Source organism: Ornithodoros turicata, chromosome 1, assembly GCF_037126465.1.
Source record: "Ornithodoros turicata isolate Travis chromosome 1, ASM3712646v1, whole genome shotgun sequence".
In the NCBI taxonomy this organism is placed as follows: domain Eukaryota; kingdom Metazoa; phylum Arthropoda; class Arachnida; order Ixodida; family Argasidae; genus Ornithodoros; species Ornithodoros turicata.
In genome coordinates this window covers 233594225-233611600 of record NC_088201.1, presented here as the reverse complement: position 1 = coordinate 233611600, position 17376 = coordinate 233594225, and the positions used below count along the sequence as shown (strand labels likewise).

General features: G+C 47.6%; 23 non-coding genes across 23 annotated transcripts; all 23 read right to left on the bottom strand.

Annotated features, from left to right (window-relative positions):
- Positions 1-1669: 1669 nt before the first annotated feature.
- On the bottom strand, positions 1670-1743 carry Trnai-aau (transfer RNA isoleucine (anticodon AAU)). Its single transcript has one exon. It is a non-coding gene; the product is annotated as a tRNA-Ile (tRNA).
- Positions 1744-1841: 98 nt separating this feature from the next.
- Positions 1842-1915, bottom strand: Trnai-aau (transfer RNA isoleucine (anticodon AAU)). The gene has a single exon. It is a non-coding gene; the product is annotated as a tRNA-Ile (tRNA).
- A 98-nt stretch (positions 1916-2013) lies between these two features.
- On the bottom strand, positions 2014-2087 carry Trnai-aau (transfer RNA isoleucine (anticodon AAU)). Its single transcript has one exon. It is a non-coding gene; the product is annotated as a tRNA-Ile (tRNA).
- Positions 2088-2185: 98 nt separating this feature from the next.
- Trnai-aau (transfer RNA isoleucine (anticodon AAU)) lies at positions 2186-2259 on the bottom strand. Its single transcript has one exon. It is a non-coding gene; the product is annotated as a tRNA-Ile (tRNA).
- Positions 2260-2357: 98 nt separating this feature from the next.
- On the bottom strand, positions 2358-2431 carry Trnai-aau (transfer RNA isoleucine (anticodon AAU)). The gene has a single exon. It is a non-coding gene; the product is annotated as a tRNA-Ile (tRNA).
- A 1979-nt stretch (positions 2432-4410) lies between these two features.
- Trnai-aau (transfer RNA isoleucine (anticodon AAU)) lies at positions 4411-4484 on the bottom strand. Its single transcript has one exon. It is a non-coding gene; the product is annotated as a tRNA-Ile (tRNA).
- Positions 4485-4582: 98 nt separating this feature from the next.
- Positions 4583-4656, bottom strand: Trnai-aau (transfer RNA isoleucine (anticodon AAU)). The gene has a single exon. It is a non-coding gene; the product is annotated as a tRNA-Ile (tRNA).
- A 98-nt stretch (positions 4657-4754) lies between these two features.
- On the bottom strand, positions 4755-4828 carry Trnai-aau (transfer RNA isoleucine (anticodon AAU)). Its single transcript has one exon. It is a non-coding gene; the product is annotated as a tRNA-Ile (tRNA).
- Positions 4829-4926: 98 nt separating this feature from the next.
- Trnai-aau (transfer RNA isoleucine (anticodon AAU)) lies at positions 4927-5000 on the bottom strand. Its single transcript has one exon. It is a non-coding gene; the product is annotated as a tRNA-Ile (tRNA).
- Positions 5001-5098: 98 nt separating this feature from the next.
- On the bottom strand, positions 5099-5172 carry Trnai-aau (transfer RNA isoleucine (anticodon AAU)). Its single transcript has one exon. It is a non-coding gene; the product is annotated as a tRNA-Ile (tRNA).
- Positions 5173-5270: 98 nt separating this feature from the next.
- Positions 5271-5344, bottom strand: Trnai-aau (transfer RNA isoleucine (anticodon AAU)). Its single transcript has one exon. It is a non-coding gene; the product is annotated as a tRNA-Ile (tRNA).
- Positions 5345-5442: 98 nt separating this feature from the next.
- Positions 5443-5516, bottom strand: Trnai-gau (transfer RNA isoleucine (anticodon GAU)). Its single transcript has one exon. It is a non-coding gene; the product is annotated as a tRNA-Ile (tRNA).
- Positions 5517-5614: 98 nt separating this feature from the next.
- Positions 5615-5688, bottom strand: Trnai-aau (transfer RNA isoleucine (anticodon AAU)). The gene has a single exon. It is a non-coding gene; the product is annotated as a tRNA-Ile (tRNA).
- Positions 5689-6750: 1062 nt separating this feature from the next.
- Positions 6751-6824, bottom strand: Trnai-aau (transfer RNA isoleucine (anticodon AAU)). Its single transcript has one exon. It is a non-coding gene; the product is annotated as a tRNA-Ile (tRNA).
- A 98-nt stretch (positions 6825-6922) lies between these two features.
- Trnai-aau (transfer RNA isoleucine (anticodon AAU)) lies at positions 6923-6996 on the bottom strand. Its single transcript has one exon. It is a non-coding gene; the product is annotated as a tRNA-Ile (tRNA).
- A 98-nt stretch (positions 6997-7094) lies between these two features.
- On the bottom strand, positions 7095-7168 carry Trnai-aau (transfer RNA isoleucine (anticodon AAU)). The gene has a single exon. It is a non-coding gene; the product is annotated as a tRNA-Ile (tRNA).
- Positions 7169-7438: 270 nt separating this feature from the next.
- Trnai-aau (transfer RNA isoleucine (anticodon AAU)) lies at positions 7439-7512 on the bottom strand. Its single transcript has one exon. It is a non-coding gene; the product is annotated as a tRNA-Ile (tRNA).
- A 442-nt stretch (positions 7513-7954) lies between these two features.
- Positions 7955-8028, bottom strand: Trnai-aau (transfer RNA isoleucine (anticodon AAU)). Its single transcript has one exon. It is a non-coding gene; the product is annotated as a tRNA-Ile (tRNA).
- A 97-nt stretch (positions 8029-8125) lies between these two features.
- Positions 8126-8199, bottom strand: Trnai-aau (transfer RNA isoleucine (anticodon AAU)). Its single transcript has one exon. It is a non-coding gene; the product is annotated as a tRNA-Ile (tRNA).
- Positions 8200-8297: 98 nt separating this feature from the next.
- Positions 8298-8371, bottom strand: Trnai-aau (transfer RNA isoleucine (anticodon AAU)). The gene has a single exon. It is a non-coding gene; the product is annotated as a tRNA-Ile (tRNA).
- Positions 8372-8641: 270 nt separating this feature from the next.
- Positions 8642-8715, bottom strand: Trnai-aau (transfer RNA isoleucine (anticodon AAU)). Its single transcript has one exon. It is a non-coding gene; the product is annotated as a tRNA-Ile (tRNA).
- A 98-nt stretch (positions 8716-8813) lies between these two features.
- Positions 8814-8887, bottom strand: Trnai-aau (transfer RNA isoleucine (anticodon AAU)). The gene has a single exon. It is a non-coding gene; the product is annotated as a tRNA-Ile (tRNA).
- Positions 8888-8985: 98 nt separating this feature from the next.
- On the bottom strand, positions 8986-9059 carry Trnai-aau (transfer RNA isoleucine (anticodon AAU)). The gene has a single exon. It is a non-coding gene; the product is annotated as a tRNA-Ile (tRNA).
- Between the last annotated feature and the right edge of the window lie 8317 nt (positions 9060-17376).

Here is a 17376-nt window from a genome sequence, read left to right as displayed (position 1 = left end):
GTACCTGACTGTTTCCCCCGGGTGTAATGGGAGAAACCGTATGGTGTGTGGGTTAAGCCGAAGTCGAGTTTTGAAAACTTTATACTGGAGATCGTCCCAGAAGAACTGGGCTTCTGTGCAGTCTAAGAAAAGGTGATCATGCGTTTCAGGAACTTTGCAGAACCTGCAGTCTGCCGACCAGGGCACGTATATGCCCTTCTGCGCGAGCCATGCCTTGACAGGTAGTGTTGACGTATGAAGTTTGTAAAAGAATGTCTTCATGTTTGGTTTGATTGGCATCCTTTGGACTCGAACCAAAACATCCCTGCCTGGCCAAGTGGGTGGAATATCTCGATAGACAGGCACAGGGAACAATGTATCGATCAAGTGGGCGGCCAGCGTTTTCTTGTTCACAGACAAGAGGTATTCAAGGGTAAACCTGGCTTTCAAAAACTGCATGCACTCAACGACCTCCTTGAAAAAGCCTGTTAACCGCATCGTTCCCTCTGTGAACGTGACGTGTAACTCCGGGATGTAATTATATGTAAGGATGCGTTTTACTCCCTCGAGAACTGGATGCAGCTCCTCACGAATGAACCAGAGTCTCATGACCAGTTGTTTGACAAAGAGGTGCTGTAGGCCGAGGCCTCCATCACGAAGTTTTCGAAAAAGATAGTCGCGACGCATCCTCTCAAATGTAGAGCACCAGATTGTGGTGGCAAAAATCCTGTGACAGGCGTGCACTACTTTGCGCGGGCATTGCAAGACTTGCAAAAGGTAAACCAGTTTAGCAGCTAGAAACACGTTGCATACTGTCGCTCGCTGAAAAATTGAAAGGTCTTTCTTCCTCCAGATGAAAGCGTGTTTCCTTATGTTGTCGAGCCTCTGGGACCACATTCTACTCGGGTTCCTGGTTTCTTGCAACGGGACACCAAGATAACGAGGGTTTTGTTCCTGCCACGGAATTCCGCAAAAAGCTCCAGGTGTTGTCGCCCAGTGGCCGCACCAAACGCCTAAGGACTTCTCTTTGTTTACACGCGCTCCAGACGCTTGGCCAAACAAATCAATTTGTTCCATGACATTCACTACGCTAGGTTTGTCCTTGACAAGGAATGCAAGATCATCAGCATATGCGGCCACCTTGATCACAGTACCGGCCAGTTCGAACCCGTGGATATCATTCAGACGGATGACTCGCCGACACAGCGGCTCCAGGTACTAGTCAAAGAGCAGTGGTGACAGGGGACAGCCCTGTCGAACCGAGGATCGCAGCATTATCGGTGCGGCAAGAGTGTTGTTAATGATGAGGCTCGTGGCAACTTGCTCGTAACAAAGCTTGATGCGGCCGACAAAGCGAGCTCCCACGTTGACGTATTCCAGCAACGCAAACAAATATGTGTGACATACGCGGTCAAAAGCCTTAGAAAGGTCCAGCTGCAACATGGCCACATGGTCCCCCTCGTACCGACACCAATCCAGAATGGTACGCACCACATGGATATTCGTCAGTATAGTCCTACCCCTTATTCCGCACGTTTGGTGATCACCTATCAATTGAGGTAACACAAGTTGTAGTCGAGCAGCCATAACTTTGGCGTATATTTTGTAATGTACGTGTCCTGAGGGGAAGGCGCGCGTAAAATGACGAAAATCCTGAGAAACCTTTCAAATAAAACTGAAGCGACTCAGCTGGCCTGCACAGGGTCCGAACCTGTGGCCTCCGCGTTATTAGCACGGCGCTCTAACCAACTGAGCTAGCAGGCCACAAATCCCCTTGAAGATGTACGTGTCCTGAGGGGAAGGCGCGCGTAAAATGACGAAAATCCTGAGAAACCTTTCAAATGAAACTGAAGCGACTCAGCTGGCCTGCACAGGGTTCGAACCTGTGGCCTCCGCGTTATTAGCACGGCGCTCTAACCAACTGAGCTAGCAGGCCACAAATCCCCTTGAAGATGTACGTGTCCTGAGGGGAAGGCGCGCGTAAAATGACGAAAATCCTGAGAAACCTTTCAAATAAAACTGAAGCGACTCAGCTGGCCTGCACAGGGTTCGAACCTGTGGCCTCCGCGTTATTAGCACGGCGCTCTAACCAACTGAGCTAGCAGGCCACAAATCCCCTCGAAGATGTACGTGTCCTGAGGGGAAGGCGCGCGTAAAATGACGCAAATTCTTAGAAACCTTTCAAATAAAACTGAAGCGACTCAGCTGGCCTGCACAGGGTTCGAACCTGTGGCCTCCGCGTTATTAGCACGGCGCTCTAACCAATTGAGCTAGCAGGCCACAAATCCCCTCGAAGATGTACGTGTCCTGAGGGGAAGGCGCGCGTAAAATGACGCAAATTCTTAGAAACCTTTTAAATAAAACTGAAGCGACTCAGCTGGCCTGCACAGGGATCGAACCTGTGGTCTCCGCGTTATTAGCACGGCGCTCTAACCAACTGAGCTAGCAGGCTTTTTTTTTTATTTTATTCATATAGTTTAAAAGTAACACTCAGTAAAAAAAGCTGACATATCTCCTGTCAGCCGAAGATGCCGTTCAGCAGAGCCCCCCTTTTCCATACAGTGCTGTCCTCAAGTCCAGGTCCCCCCTCTCAAGCTTGTTTCTTATCCCCTGCCACTGTCCGTCCAGTTCCTCTTTTGGCACCACACTTAGCAACCACTTCAACTTCTGTTTGAACTTCACTAAGGGTGGCGTTGGTTTTTCCCGGCACTCTACTTCGTCCGTTCTGAAAGACCAAAGAGAATGAAGGCCGAGAACTACCAGGCACGAGACTATATGTTCGTCCTGCGTGCTTGCAACTCGGAGGTACTTAAGGTTCTGCCACCGAAGCTTCAAGTCTTGGTCTATGAAGCCCTTGAAGATGTCCCAAAACTGGATTGCCCTCTTGCAGTGCAGGAAGACGTGCAAAAGTGTTTCCTCTTCTTGCGGACATGCTGTGCAATTTGGTGCCCAAGGTATTAAGAAGCCCTTTCTTTCTAGCCATGCTTTTACTGGCAAAACTTATTAGTGGAACAGAAAAAAGAAGTCCTTCGAACCAGTTGGAATTAACATTTTCCGGACCCTTCTTAATACGCCTTCTGCCCCTTTCGGAGGGTTACATTGTCTGTACAGAGGAGTCGGTACTATTGCAGATATTGTATCCCAGTACAGAGTCTTCTTCTTTACCGTTGCGAGGTAGTCCCACGAAAACCGTTCTTCAAAGAAACCTACAGCATCTGCTACCTCTTTGTAAAAGGAAAGGACGGCGGAACGACGGTAGCTACAGTTTCCTGTGACTGTCCATCTGCTGTGATAAGGGTTCCCGAGCAACTGAAGTGCAGACCTTAGCAGCGGGTCCTTCTGATCTCGGAAATACATAAATCTGTGTACTTGCAGTTTGATGATAACGTTGACCAATCCGATGCCTCCTTTCTTCAGGCTTAGGAACAAGTTTGACCGCCTCATCTTCTCCATTGGCGATTTCCAAATGAACATAGCGCATTTCCTGTGAAACCTGTTCATGGCGCCCTTGTCGATGCTGATGCACTGTGCTGCATAAAAAAGTGCCGGGTACAAGACGGAATTACATACGTAAGCTTTACTGGGGAGCGACAGATATCTGCCGTGCCATGCGAGCAGTTTTGCCGATACCAGACTCAATTTCTTTGCCCACATACCGCCCCTGTCTTCATTGAAGTGGATTCCCAAATACTTTCCCACCGTTGTCGTCCACGTTATTCGCATAAACTTCTCCGGTAAATGTCTCCAGCTTCCTACCCAGGCTCCTGATGATTTCTTCAAGTTGAGTGCTGCACCCGATACTCTCGTGAAGTCCTTGATGATGGCGATGGCTTCACAGACTTGGAGCTTGGAAGAACAGATGATGGCTACGTCATCCGCATATCGAACTGAGCTAGCAGGCCACAAAACCCCGTGAAGATGTAGGTGTCCTGAGGGGCAGGCGCGCGTAAAATGACGCAAATCCTGAGAAACCTTTCAAAGAAAAATGAAGCGACTCAGCTGGCCTGCACAGGGACCGAACCTGAGGCCTCCGCGTTATTAGCACCGCGCTCTAACCAACTGAGCTAGCAGGCCACAAACCTTTTTTTTTGACATTTTTATTTGCCTAAAAACCGTAAGGGTGACATCGCACACTGCTTGTGTACCTGACAATTAAAACCAAACAAACTTTTGCAAGATTCGCAGCAATCTACGGGTCTCACGCTACCGCACTAAGATAGTTATGGTTCATGGCGTTCACAGTTTGCTGTTGCACACGCGCCCGAAGGTGTTGATATCGAGCCACTGCACTGTCGAGGCCAACTTCCCCCACATGTCTTCGTGCTAGCAGGCCACAAACCCCCGTCAAGATGTAGGTGTCCTGAGGGGCAGGCGCGCGTAAAATGACGCAAATCATGAGAAACCTTTCAAAGAAAAATGAAGCGACTCAGCTGGCCTGCACAGGGATCGAACCTGTGGCCTCCGCGTTATTAGCACGGCGCTCTAACCAACTGAGCTAGCAGGCCATAAACCCCCTTGAAGATGTAGGTGTCCTGAGGGGCAGGCGCGCGTAAAATGACGCAAATCATGAGAAACCTTTGAAAGAAAAATGAAGCGACTCAGCTGGCCTGCACAGGGATCGAACCTGTGGCCTCCGCGTTATTAGCACGGCGCTCTAACCAACTGAGCTAGCAGGCCACAAACCCCCGTGAAGATGTAGGTGTCCTGAGGGGGAGGCGCGCGTAGAATGACGCAAATTATGAGAAACCTTTCAACGAAAAATGAAGCGACTCAGCTGGCCTGCACAGGGATCGAACCTGTGGCCTCCGCGTTATTAGCACGGCGCTCTAACCAACTGAGCTAGCAGGCCATAAACCCCCTTGAAGATGTAGGTGTCCTGAGGGGCAGGCGCGCGTAAAATGACGCAAATCATGAGAAACCTTTCAAAGAAAAATGAAGCGACTCAGCTGGCCTGCACAGGGATCGAACCTGTGGCCTCCGCGTTATTAGCACGGCGCTCTAACCAACTGAGCTAGCAGGCCATAAACCCCCGTCAAGATGTAGGTGTCCTGAGGGGCAGGCGCGCGTAAAATGACGCAAATCATGAGAAACCTTTCAAAGAAAAATGAAGCGACTCAGCTGGCCTGCACAGGGATCGAACCTGTGGCCTCCGCGTTATTAGCACGGCGCTCTAACCAACTGAGCTAGCAGGCCATAAACCCCCTTGAAGATGTAGGTGTCCTGAGGGGCAGGCGCGCGTAAAATGACGCAAATCATGAGAAACCTTTGAAAGAAAAATGAAGCGACTCAGCTGGCCTGCACAGGGATCGAACCTGTGGCCTCCGCGTTATTAGCACGGCGCTCTAACCAACTGAGCTAGCAGGCCACAAACCCCCGTGAAGATGTAGGTGTCCTGAGGGGGAGGCGCGCGTAGAATGACGCAAATTATGAGAAACCTTTCAACGAAAAATGAAGCGACTCAGCTGGCCTGCACAGGGATCGAACCTGTGGCCTCCGCATTATCAGCACGGCGCTCTAACCAACTGAGCTAGCAGGTCACAAACACCCGTGAAGATGTAGGTGTCCTGAGGGGGAGGCGCGCGTAGAATGACGCAAATTATGAGAAACCTTTCAACGAAAAATGAAGCGACTCAGCTGGCCTGCACAGGAATCGAACCTGTGGCCTTCGCGTTATTAGCACGGCACTCTAACCAACTGAGCTAGCAGGCTTTTTTTTTTTTTTTTTCAAAATTCTTTATTTGTGTATTTACATATATTTACATATGTACATAATACCGAATTTCTTTTCGGCGTTTATGCCTTCATGGCACTGAAATGCAGCTTGCTGTTCACAGGCATACACCCTTGTCAGTCTTTCAGCAGAGGTAGAAAAACAGCTGCCACTTTTAGGTTTGAGCACGCAATGCCGAAGGGTACTTCTGTTCCCTCGTACGCTGTCGGGTGTGCTTGCTCGCCGTCATGACCCATATATGTAGCAAGTTTGTTTTCTTTTCCTGGCCCTTCTCTTTTCTTCACGGACCATGCGCAGCTTGTTGAACTTCACTATCTGTTTAACTATATGTTCCCATCCTTCCGGTGCCCTCTGCGGTTGGTCTTTCAGGATTTCCGCTAGCCTTCGGATCTTGATGAAGAAACTGTCCCAGGCCTCAATGATATTTTCGCGCTTATGTTCAAGCGCAGTCCTCGTGCTCCAAATAGCTTGTAGACCTAATATCAGAATAATTCGTTCTCACTCGTCTTCCCTCTCAGGCCTCAACGTTTTTAGTTCCAGCCAGGCAGGCCTCATAGACTTCCCTAGTGCCTCTCCGAGATCTCCCCAGAAGAAGAAGGCAATCTTGCAACCCAGGAAAACGTGTTGCAGCGTCTCTTCTGCGTCGCATAGCCCGCATTGACTTCCGCGAGGTAGCGAAAAATGCTTTTACACCAGCCAGCTATTTACCGGGAGCGTCTCCGTGTAGAATCTTGTGAAGAAGTTCTTGGAGAAAACTGAGCTAGCAGGCCACAAACCCCCGTGAAGATGTAGGTGTCCTGAGGGGGAGTCGCGCGTAGAATGACGCAAATTATGAGAAACCTTTCAACGAAAAATGAAGCGACTCAGCTAGCCTGTACAGGGATCGAACCTGTGGCCTCCGCGTTATTAGCACGGCGCTCTAACCAACTGAGGTAGCAGGCCACAATCCCCCGTGAAGATGTACGTGTCCTGAGGGGAAGGTGCGCGTAAAATGACGCAAATCATGAGAAACCTTTCAAAGAAAAATGAAGCGACTCAGCTGGCCTGCACAGGGATCGAACCTGTGGCCTCCGCTTTATTAGCACGGCGCTCTAACCAACTGAGCTAGCAGGCCACAAACCCCCGTGAAGATGTACGTGTCCTGAGGGGGAGGCGCGCGTAGAATGACGCAAATTATGAGAAACCTTTCAACGAAAAATGAAGCGACTCAGCTGGCCTGCACAGGGATCGAACCTGTGGCCTCCGCGTTATTAGCACGGCGCTCTAACCAACTGAGCTAGCAGGCCACAAACCCCCGTGAAGATGTAGGTGTCCTGAGGGGGAGGCGCGCGTAGAATGACGCAAATTATGAGAAACCTTTCAACGAAAAATGAAGCGACTCAGCTGGCCTGCACAGGGATCGAACCTGTGGCCTCTGCGTTATTAGCACGGCGCTCTAACCAACTGAGCTAGCAGGCCACAAACCCCCGTGAAGATGTACGTGTCCTGAGGGGGAGGCGCGCGTAGAATGACGCAAATTATGAGAAACCTTTCAACGAAAAATGAAGCGACTCAGCTAGCCTGTACAGGGATCGAACCTGTGGCCTCCGCGTTATTAGCACGGCGCTCTAACCAACTGAGGTAGCAGGCCACAATCCCCCGTGAAGATGTACGTGTCCTGAGGGGAAGGCGCGCGTAGAATGACGCAAATTATGAGAAACCTTTCAACGAAAAATGAAGCGACTCAGCTGGCCTGCACAGGGATCGAACCTGTGGCCTCCGCGTTATTAGCACGGCGCTCTAACCAACTGAGCTAGCAGGCCACAAACCCCCGTGAAGATGTAGGTGTCCTGAGGGGGAGTCGCGCGTAGAATGACGCAAATTATGAGAAACCTTTCAACGAAAAATGAAGCGACTCAGCTAGCCTGTACAGGGATCGAACCTGTGGCCTCCGCGTTATTAGCACGGCGCTCTAACCAACTGAGGTAGCAGGCCACAATCCCCCGTGAAGATGTACGTGTCCTGAGGGGAAGGCGCGCGTAGAATGACGCAAATTATGAGAAACCTTTCAACGAAAAATGAAGCGACTCAGCTAGCCTGTACAGGGATCGAACCTGTGGCCTCCGCGTTATTAGCACGGCGCTCTAACCAACTGAGGTAGCAGGCCACAATCCCCCGTGAAGATGTACGTGTCCTGAGGGGAAGGCGCGCGTAAAATGACGCAAATCATGAGAAACCTTTCAAAGAAAAATGAAGCGACTCAGCTGGCCTGCACAGGGATCGAACCTGTGGCCTCCGCTTTATTAGCACGGCGCTCTAACCAACTGAGCTAGCAGGCCACAAACCCCCGTGAAGATGTACGTGTCCTGAGGGGGAGGCGCGCGTAGAATGACGCAAATTATGAGAAACCTTTCAACGAAAATGAAGCGACTCAGCTGGCCTGCACAGGGATCGAACCTGTGGCCTCCGCGTTATTAGCACGGCGCTCTAACCAACTGAGCTAGCAGGCCACAAACCCCCGTGAAGATGTAGGTGTCCTGAGGGGGAGGCGCGCGTAGAATGACGCAAATTATGAGAAACCTTTCAACGAAAAATGAAGCGACTCAGCTGGCCTGCACAGGGATCGAACCTGTGGCCTCCGCGTTATTAGCACGGCGCTCTAACCAACTGAGCTAGCAGGCCACAAACCCAAATGAAGATGTACGTGTCCTGAGGGGGAGGCGCGCGTAGAATGACGCAAATTATGAGAAACCTTTCAACGAAAAATGAAGCGACTCAGCTAGCCTGTACAGGGATCGAACCTGTGGCCTCCGCGTTATTAGCACGGCGCTCTAACCAACTGAGGTAGCAGGCCACAATCCCCCGTGAAGATGTACGTGTCCTGAGGGGAAGGCGCGCGTAGAATGACGCAAATTATGAGAAACCTTTCAACGAAAAATGAAGCGACTCAGCTGGCCTGCACAGGGATCGAACCTGTGGCCTCCGCGTTATTAGCACGGCGCTCTAACCAACAGAGCTAGCAGGCCACAAACCCCCGTGAAGATGTACGTGTCCTGAGGGGGAGGCGCGCGTAGAATGACGCAAATTATGAGAAACCTTTCAACGAAAAATGAAGCGACTCACCTGGCCTGCACAGGGATCGAACCTGTGGCCTCCGCGTTATTAGCACGGCGCTCTAACCAACTGAGCTAGCAGGCCACAAACCCCCGTGGAGATGTAGGTGTCCTGAGGGGGAGGCGCGCGTAGAATGACGCAAATTATGAGAAACCTTTCAACGAAAAATGAAGCGACTCAGCTGGCCTGCACAGGGATCGAACCTGTGGCCTCCGCGTTATTAGCACGGCGCTCTAACCAACTGAGCTAGCAGGCCACAAACCCCCGTGAAGATGTACGTGTCCTGAGGGGGAGGCGCGCGTAGAATGACGCAAATTATGAGAAACCTTTCAAAGAAAAATGAAGAGACTCAGCTGGCCTGCACAGGGATCGAACCTGTGGCCTCCGCGTTATTAGCACGGCAATCTAACCAACTGAGATTTTTTCCTTTTCCAGCTTTATTTTTCTGAGCTTACTACTCTGAGCTTACTACTACTAGCAGGCCACATACACCCGCAGCAATTTGGCTCCGCTGTACAATTCTGCAAGAAAGGCAAGCTGGACGAGGCATTAGAAGTCTCCTACGAAACACAGAAGAGCATTACTTATGCCGTCCAGCTTTCTTTTTTTCGTCGGCACTGTTTGGACATGGGTATACATGGGGGACATGGGGGACATGGGGATGGATATGGGGATCTCTATATGGACTTACTCGTTGTGCATTTATGTTGCGCCTGTTGATGATGGACAGAATACTTTCAAAACATGTAAGTGCTCATTTAGGTTTCTATGGTTTTTCTATTCTTGGTGTTTATTATGTCTTGCAAGCGAGTTTCAACCGCTTGGTGAATATTCGCTTTCATAGAAAACATCACAAACATCACTTTCGCCTTTGTATCTGCCACTTGCAATATTTTCACATCTATTGTTTCATGTGGAAGAATAAATCTTCACTCAGGAACGGTATCTTCTGTAATTCATTTGTACAGCGAAAACATGCTCTCTGATGCAACAGAATAGTCATTGCACATTCAAAAAGTGCATCGGCAACGATAATTTCAATGGGAAAATCCTTACTGCTGTACATTTGGCTAATGGGAAACTAGGCTGGCCTCAAAGAGGCGCGATCGCATTGACATTTGCAATGATTTCTCATTGAAACCCACTTAATTCTTGTCGTTTTCTATACAGTATTTGTCCCAAATTGTCGACTCGGAATGATACATTTTCGTCACTTTCCATGATAACTTAGAATGTGATATCCACTTAAACCGAACGAGATTTCTGGTCTATTTTGAAATGGACCATTTCCAGCAGGGGTTGTAGGACTGCTTTCTCCTAACTCTCTGTTCTCCAAGGAACGTTGAGGTAGGCCAGAATTACATGTTGTACATGTCATGCAACTTGCTTGTATTTTCAGCGAAAGTGTCGGTTACAGTACAGCGCTTACTTTTTTTTTTCATATATCTATTTATACAGGGTGTTTGCTTGTCCAGAGCCTATATTTAAAGCGAGCGACAGAAGAAAAGCACGTGGTACTGTTCTTCTACTTGAGTAAGAAAGAGGTACTGCTCCGCTAGTAGCACACGTTGATTATTCAAGTAGCTGAAAAGTTGCGCTCGTATCTCTTTTATCTTTATCGTTTCGCTTTAAACAAAATTTCTGGACACGTTAGAGCAAACGCGCTGTATAACCGTAGCAGTACACTCTAAGAAAAAAAGGAGTACTTTAACTCCTTTGGGGGAGTAATTGCATTGCCACAAAAAATAGTCCCTTTCGGGAGTAAATGCACGGGAGTAAATGAATGTCACAGAGTGAAGACCGCATTTCACGCGCTGTTGTAAGAGTCCCAGGTACATAATTGGTGCGCATGCATGAAGATACTTTGAAGCAAACCGTCAACAGTGATATATCGAGTGATATAAAATCTTGCCCCATACTAGGGCACAATGTGCGAAGAAAGATGCGCTAACTGTTTCTTACTCTGTGTGGCTGGAAAATTGCTACGTTGTGTGAGTTATACAGCCATATGTCGTTCAAATTGACCAAGCGCACATATTTACGTAGACTTTTGCATTCAGGAGACCATTCGCGAAGTTTAGTGACAATTTTCAGTCCTGGGGAGTAAATGTCGGGACTAAATGTTGGGTTAGGGGACTAAAATGGGGAGTAATTGCAGACTAGGGGAGTAGAAGCTGCAATTACTCCCGATTTTACTCATTTTTTTCTTAGAGTGTACATCGTTAGCTTACTCGGAAGTATCAGTATTTCGCTACTTTTTATCGAGTAATGAGCATCAGTAACTCAATACCATTCTTTTGTATCGGATACAACGCTGCTTCTCGCATGCGAGGCCTGATATTCTTGTGGTCTTGGCGGCCGCACCCGTTGCTCTCGGACACGGTGTTCATTTTTCTCTTACTGATTGTTACACCCCTGTCAGACGTACTAATTTAGACGTCACTTATTTGAAGTGCACTCCGTCCTGTAATGTCACTTTCACTAGGCTCCTGCTACACGGCATAAGTAAGTGTCACTAAGCAGTCATGGTGATGACGATGGGCGAGCTTGAACTCCCACCTAACATCGGGGAGTGCGCCATGCTTTCTTGGTAAAATCATTTTTCTTACGTCCAGAAACATTTCATAAAGATTTTCTTCGCAGTTGAAGTCGATTGAACGTCATAAATATAATTGTTGCGAACCAACCCAAGTATATTTATTTGACAAATTTTTCAATCTTCTTCTTCACCTCTTTGGTGGTGTTTACTATGTCTTGCGCGTGCAACTGGCCCGCGATGTCAGCATACACTTTCGCGTTTCGCTTGGTCCTCCCATGTTCTGATAGCATAGGTTTCTATCTCAGACCACGATGGCCTGCCTTTTTTGTCTTCCATTATTCAGTGCTTCACTGCGAGCATTTCGCGATATCGCCGGTAACACTTAACCACCGTGCAATGTTAACAAATATGGCTGCCGCGAAGTGGATTACGAACTCTACTGGGCAGTCTGTGAACGAGAGTACCTTTAAATCACGCCAAAAATCCTTACGTCTTTCTTATACAAATCAGCGCTGTCTTAACAAATTTGTCCAAAAATAAATTCCGATTGGGTTGTTTCTTTCCTTTTCCAAAAATAAGCTTTTTGTTACGCAATCCCTGCCGTGGAGGCTACGTATTTGATTGTCGCAGGCAAAGTGAAGTGAGTTTGGCGAACTCACTTCATCGTAAGTGTACTTTGCATTTAGTGTCACTAAAAGATGCCGTGTGACTCCGGAAGAATGACACTTACTGCAAGTGTACCTACTCGCTGAAAATGACACTAAATTAGTACGTCTGACAGGGGTATAACATACCGCCCTGCTTATTGCGGCCCTGCATAGCAACCTTCTATTTGGGTACCATTTCCCTTCTACGGTCTCAGAAGCAGGATGTACAATAGCCGTCCATAACGCAGATTACAACTTTCCGGCTGTTTCGATACACATGATCAGAACGAGCAGTTGTAAAATATGAGGCCACTTCCTTGAAATAACGAGCAACGTTCAAACGCGTTCGATTATCAAAAACTCCGGATGTCTGGCCACGTTCTGTGTATCCTGTTTAACACGGCGAGCTGCCTTAGTTTCGCATAGCGTTCGTCGACAATAATACTCGATATATTCGTGGCCTTATACGTGGCGGGACAGCCCTGACCGTATGTGGCAGAGGCCGATAAATGCGCATTAAAGACCTCTGAAATACGCATGCAACTACGCACTAAGCGTATTCAAAATATGGAGTGAAAAACCTGAATACAGTCAGCCCTCGATTTATGAACCTTCGATTTATGAATTCCCTCGTTTTATGAACACGAGTACGGGGAACCAAACTTTTTCCATTCATTTTTCCCTCGTTTTATGAACCTCGATATTCGAGTAATGAACGGAATTTCTGGGAACCAACTAGAAGTTGCCCAGCGTTTTTGCCTTCAATTTATAAACGGATCGTTCCGAGGTCAACAGAAACCTTCAAAGGGATTATTCCGTGGTCTTATGAATGACGCCTGAACGGACAAAACGTTTTCCAGGTATTGCACCCTCGGTTCTTAACCCCTCGAAATCCGAACAACAAACGGGTTTTTGCGGGGTCGCACAATGTGCGAGTGTTCCTGACCTCAGTTGATGAATAAGGTGGTCGCTGTCACCCGGAGATTAATAAACGGAGGTTAAAAATCCCGGAGGAAATCCGAGAGCAGTCCAGTGCGAATGTGGTGACATCTCTTCTTTCCCAGATTGACACAGCGGAAGGCATGGTACAAAGCAAAATTAAACAATTTAGTATTCCATAATAAACAGAGTGTGAATGCACTAACGTCCGTTCTTTGTGAGGTTGATACAGCAGAAGGCATGGTCAAAAGCAAAATTACACAATATATGGCATTATAAACGCAATCCCAACTCGGAAATACTGTTCCATTTGCTCGATAGTACAGCTCCGATCAACCTTAATAATAACACTGGAAAAAATGTGGCCTCGTTCCCGAGCGCGATTACAGCAAACCTTGGGGCTATCAGGAAATCTTAATTGAACAAAATTATTATGTTAGTTTAACGCAAAGATTTTGTTCATTTAACATTCCCCCAGTGCCCCAAGGGTGGCTATTATCGCGCTCGGAAATGAGACCAAATTTTTTCCTGTGTTATTATTAAGGTTGACCGGAGCTGTACTCAGTTAACGAAATTTTCGATTTATGAATCCCTCGATTTACGAACGATTTTTCGGGGAACCGAGGGTGTTCATAAATCGAGAGTTGACTGTATACTTACATACGCAATATTGAATGGTGAGAGTTTAAGAAAAGACAACGATAGTTGGATGCGACCTCACACCGTCGGACTGTCCATGACAATTGGACGTTGTCGGGCATCTGTTGCGTTCGTCCTTTATTTCTTAACTGCCTCATTCACCGCAATGTCATGGGGAATGTTTTCCTTTGTGTTTCCTATGAAAGACGTTGAATACAAAGTCAAAACCTCAGCAGTTTATCGGGGTTGGCCCGGTAAAATAAAGCAGTCTTCGTTATTGACGTACATTTTGCAACTGCAAGCGTTTAGACAACCGTGAAAACAACAGCGAGGCGATAAATGATGCGGCTTTACAGAAATGGGGTCGAATGTGTTACCTACTTTCTTATTTTTCCCATATTTGATCGGTTGCAGTGTATGACTCGTTGTACACATCCCGTTGCACCCACATCACGGGAAAGCACATTTCACGACTAACAAAATGGTACACATAAAATGGTTAAAAAGCAAGCGAGCTGGTGGCTAAGATCCATGACGAAAACCCGAGACTGGGAAAAAGACGAAAACGGACGGAAACGGAGACGAGACGGACGGAGGAGACGGACGAGACGGACGGAGACGAGAGGAAACGAAGACGAAGACGGAAAAAGACGTTGTGTCGTCTGTTTTTCGTCTTTTTCCCAGTCTCGGGTTTTCGTCATGGAACAAAATGGCACATTGCTCATGAGAGATTTTTTTCACGGATGCTGCGCGGTACGGACTTGAGTACAACAATAAAGTCAACGACTGGCCTCGTTTGCCATTTTTTCTTCTTCACAGATTGCTGGGAAATCGTAGATCAGTTTTGTACACCTCAGTTCACTTCACTCAATGTGGATAACAAGAATAACAATGCAAATCCTGCCTGACGTCTCGCTTATTTATGTATTTATTTATTTTATTTTATTTTAGGCAACGAGTCGAAATAGAGACGTGAAACAAACGGCCTTCGTCAGCTACGGATATTGGCCAAGAACTAATATTGGCCAATATTAATTTTTCAAGCAAAATCTGAGACCACGTCAAGATCAACCTGCCAGGAAATTACGTCGCATCAAATGCGTCCTAAGGCAGGAAACACGGAGGACGCACAGGTATACAGGATGTCCCAGAAAACGTGTCATTGAATTATAATAAAAAAACTACGCCACCTAGGGTCATGCGGTCAATGGCATTTGTTCTTACTGGGTTTTCGCCACCTCCTCGTGTGAATGTCGTGTAACGAAAGTTGAATTATGTAAATTTTTGCGACCTTAAGTCGAAAATTTCCCTAGTAAAGGTCACTTTTTTACCCCACCAATTTGAAGAGCGTGTCTAATTTAGTCAAATTAATGATAATTGACAGGGATATTCAGGAGCTATCCCATCGGAAAAAATAGCCGAACATCATGCTCTACGGAGGTCGCACAGAATAGCGCACGATGAATTTTTCAGCGCAATCTTTGTCAGTCCGACGAAAAGAGGTTGGAAACCCAGCCCTGCCCGACATCGTAGAAAGAGATAAAACAGGCAGGGCTTATCACGTCCGACTTTCGCTGGGATAATGCTTTCCCTCTCCCAATTTTAGGAACTGTTACTTTTTCTACTATCACTCTGTGGGCTGGCTTCGGAACCTCCTTTCGTCGCACTGAGAGCGATTGCGCTCAAAAAGTCATCGCGCGTTATGGTCCGGTGCCCCGAAAAGCATGATATTCTGCTATTTTTTCCGATGGGATAGCTCGTGAACATCACTGTCAATTATCATGAATTTGAGTGAATTCGGCACGCTGTTCATATTGGTGGGGTAAAAAAGTGACCTTTACTTGGCAAATTTCCGAGTTCAGTTCGCAAATATTTACATAATTAAACTTGAGTACATGACAGTCTCCGTTCGAAATATCGGCGGCTTCTGTCCTGAGGCAACTCCCTTCCTACATCTCTACCGGTTCGCTGGATTTCTACCCATCTTCGTTACAAGTTAAGTTACCGTGTGCAAAATGTAACTAAGTTAATAACGAAGTTCACGACGTTAACGAACACTCGAGTAAAGAAAATTTGTGCGAAACTGTGCTCCATTATGATGTTACCAAAATTACACCTAAAAAGGCGTGCGCCATGCACGCTGTTACACCTTTAAAGGTGTGAAAAGATTTAGAGTGTGAGCATAGTTCGAGACCCTGTCCTTTTTACTGGAAGCATCTCGCACGCACACCCAGGTAAAGAAACCCTCGGCGCAGGCAACGCAACGCCAGCATCCAAGCAATACGCCCAGCCAGAGGCGGCAACCTGATGGGCAGAACAGCAGCCAGAACCAAGAACCCAAGACCAGATAGGAGTCAGAAGTAAGAGCCGGGCGGTTAGAACTCGAAGCCGATGCAGACTGTCAGCGCGAAGTCTTTTTCGTCGCTGAATCCCGTCCCGTGCGCTTCTGTCCACACTCTGCAAGTTTTTTTTCCCTCGGACCTGCTTCTTCGCCCAGGTGTGACCACAACCATGACACGCTCTGTCCTCTCATTACTGTCTCGTTCTCATAGACGCGTTTGCGGATGAGATAGTCGCTTTAAAGGGACTATGAAATTTCCCGAACCCCCATACTTTTTTTCGATGGAAACTGTTCTTCCCGCAGAGAAACTAATATGCCACAAATTTTTCCGGACGAAATCGCTCCACTCTGCGAGGAGCGCGCGCTGGAAATGTCTCTTCCGCGTTCCTCCTCTCTCGCGCATATTTCCCTGCCGATGGTGTAACTGTACGGACCGCACTTCGGTGTCCCGTTACGTCACCGGTGTTGCACAATGGCAAGTAATGCCGCGAGCTTGCGCTGTGGCTGCCGCCACTGCCGAAATCTGCCGATCGCGCGAAAGCTGCTGTCATGGAGATTTCCACTCCCGATGAACGCATACGCGGGATCCTACGGCGCATGCTCCTGGCGGGATTCCTCGGCTCGGCAGCACGTCACGATGACGTGTTGCTGAGCCGGCCGTGGTCGCGTCAAGTTACCCGTTGTGTCTCCGCTCGGCAGCTCCCCACGGCGCGGCGCCAGCTGTCCTCCCTTCGCCGCTCCGTTTAAATTCGCTCCCGAGAAGTCCGCTCGCGCGACGAAAGTAAAATTTCGGTTCTAGACTCAGAAAAATGTCTTCTTTCGAACGAAACGAAGAAAAAAATCGTTTCATAGTCCCTTTAAGAACCTCCATGGCCGCTGTTTGGCTTGTTGTTGGTGTTTTAGTGCAACCACTGTGCAAATTATTTGAACGACTTCAAAGGGGGGAACCATGCGAGACCATTCGAATGACAACTTTCTACAAAAATGTGTGTGTGTTGGCGTGTATGTTATGGGTTGGAAGGGACGTTCTCTTCACTTCGTGACTTGGTGCGTATATGTAGTGTATTTCACTTAAGCAGTATTCCTCTTTTTTTTTTTATACGACGGTTAGCGTTATCGTAAACATATTCTCCGCACTGACCACAACGACTTGTTATACGTTTTCCTTGAAGCAACCCTCTTCTAGCGATAGCGGGTAACCGTACATTCAGATGTACAAACGAGTGTGTTGCCTATTACCCAGTGACGGCCACTAACTACTTCTACAGTAGTTTAACTATAACTACTAACTACTTCACAATGGAGTAGTTTAACTAGTAGTTCAACTACTTTTCAGGGAAGTAGTTAAAACTACTTCTCTAATTACTGCAATATAGTTTAACTACATCCACAACTACTTAATGTTGTCCATCAACAACAATCCCTTGTAGTGTTCTTGGACACCTAAATATGAATCACAAGCAATGAT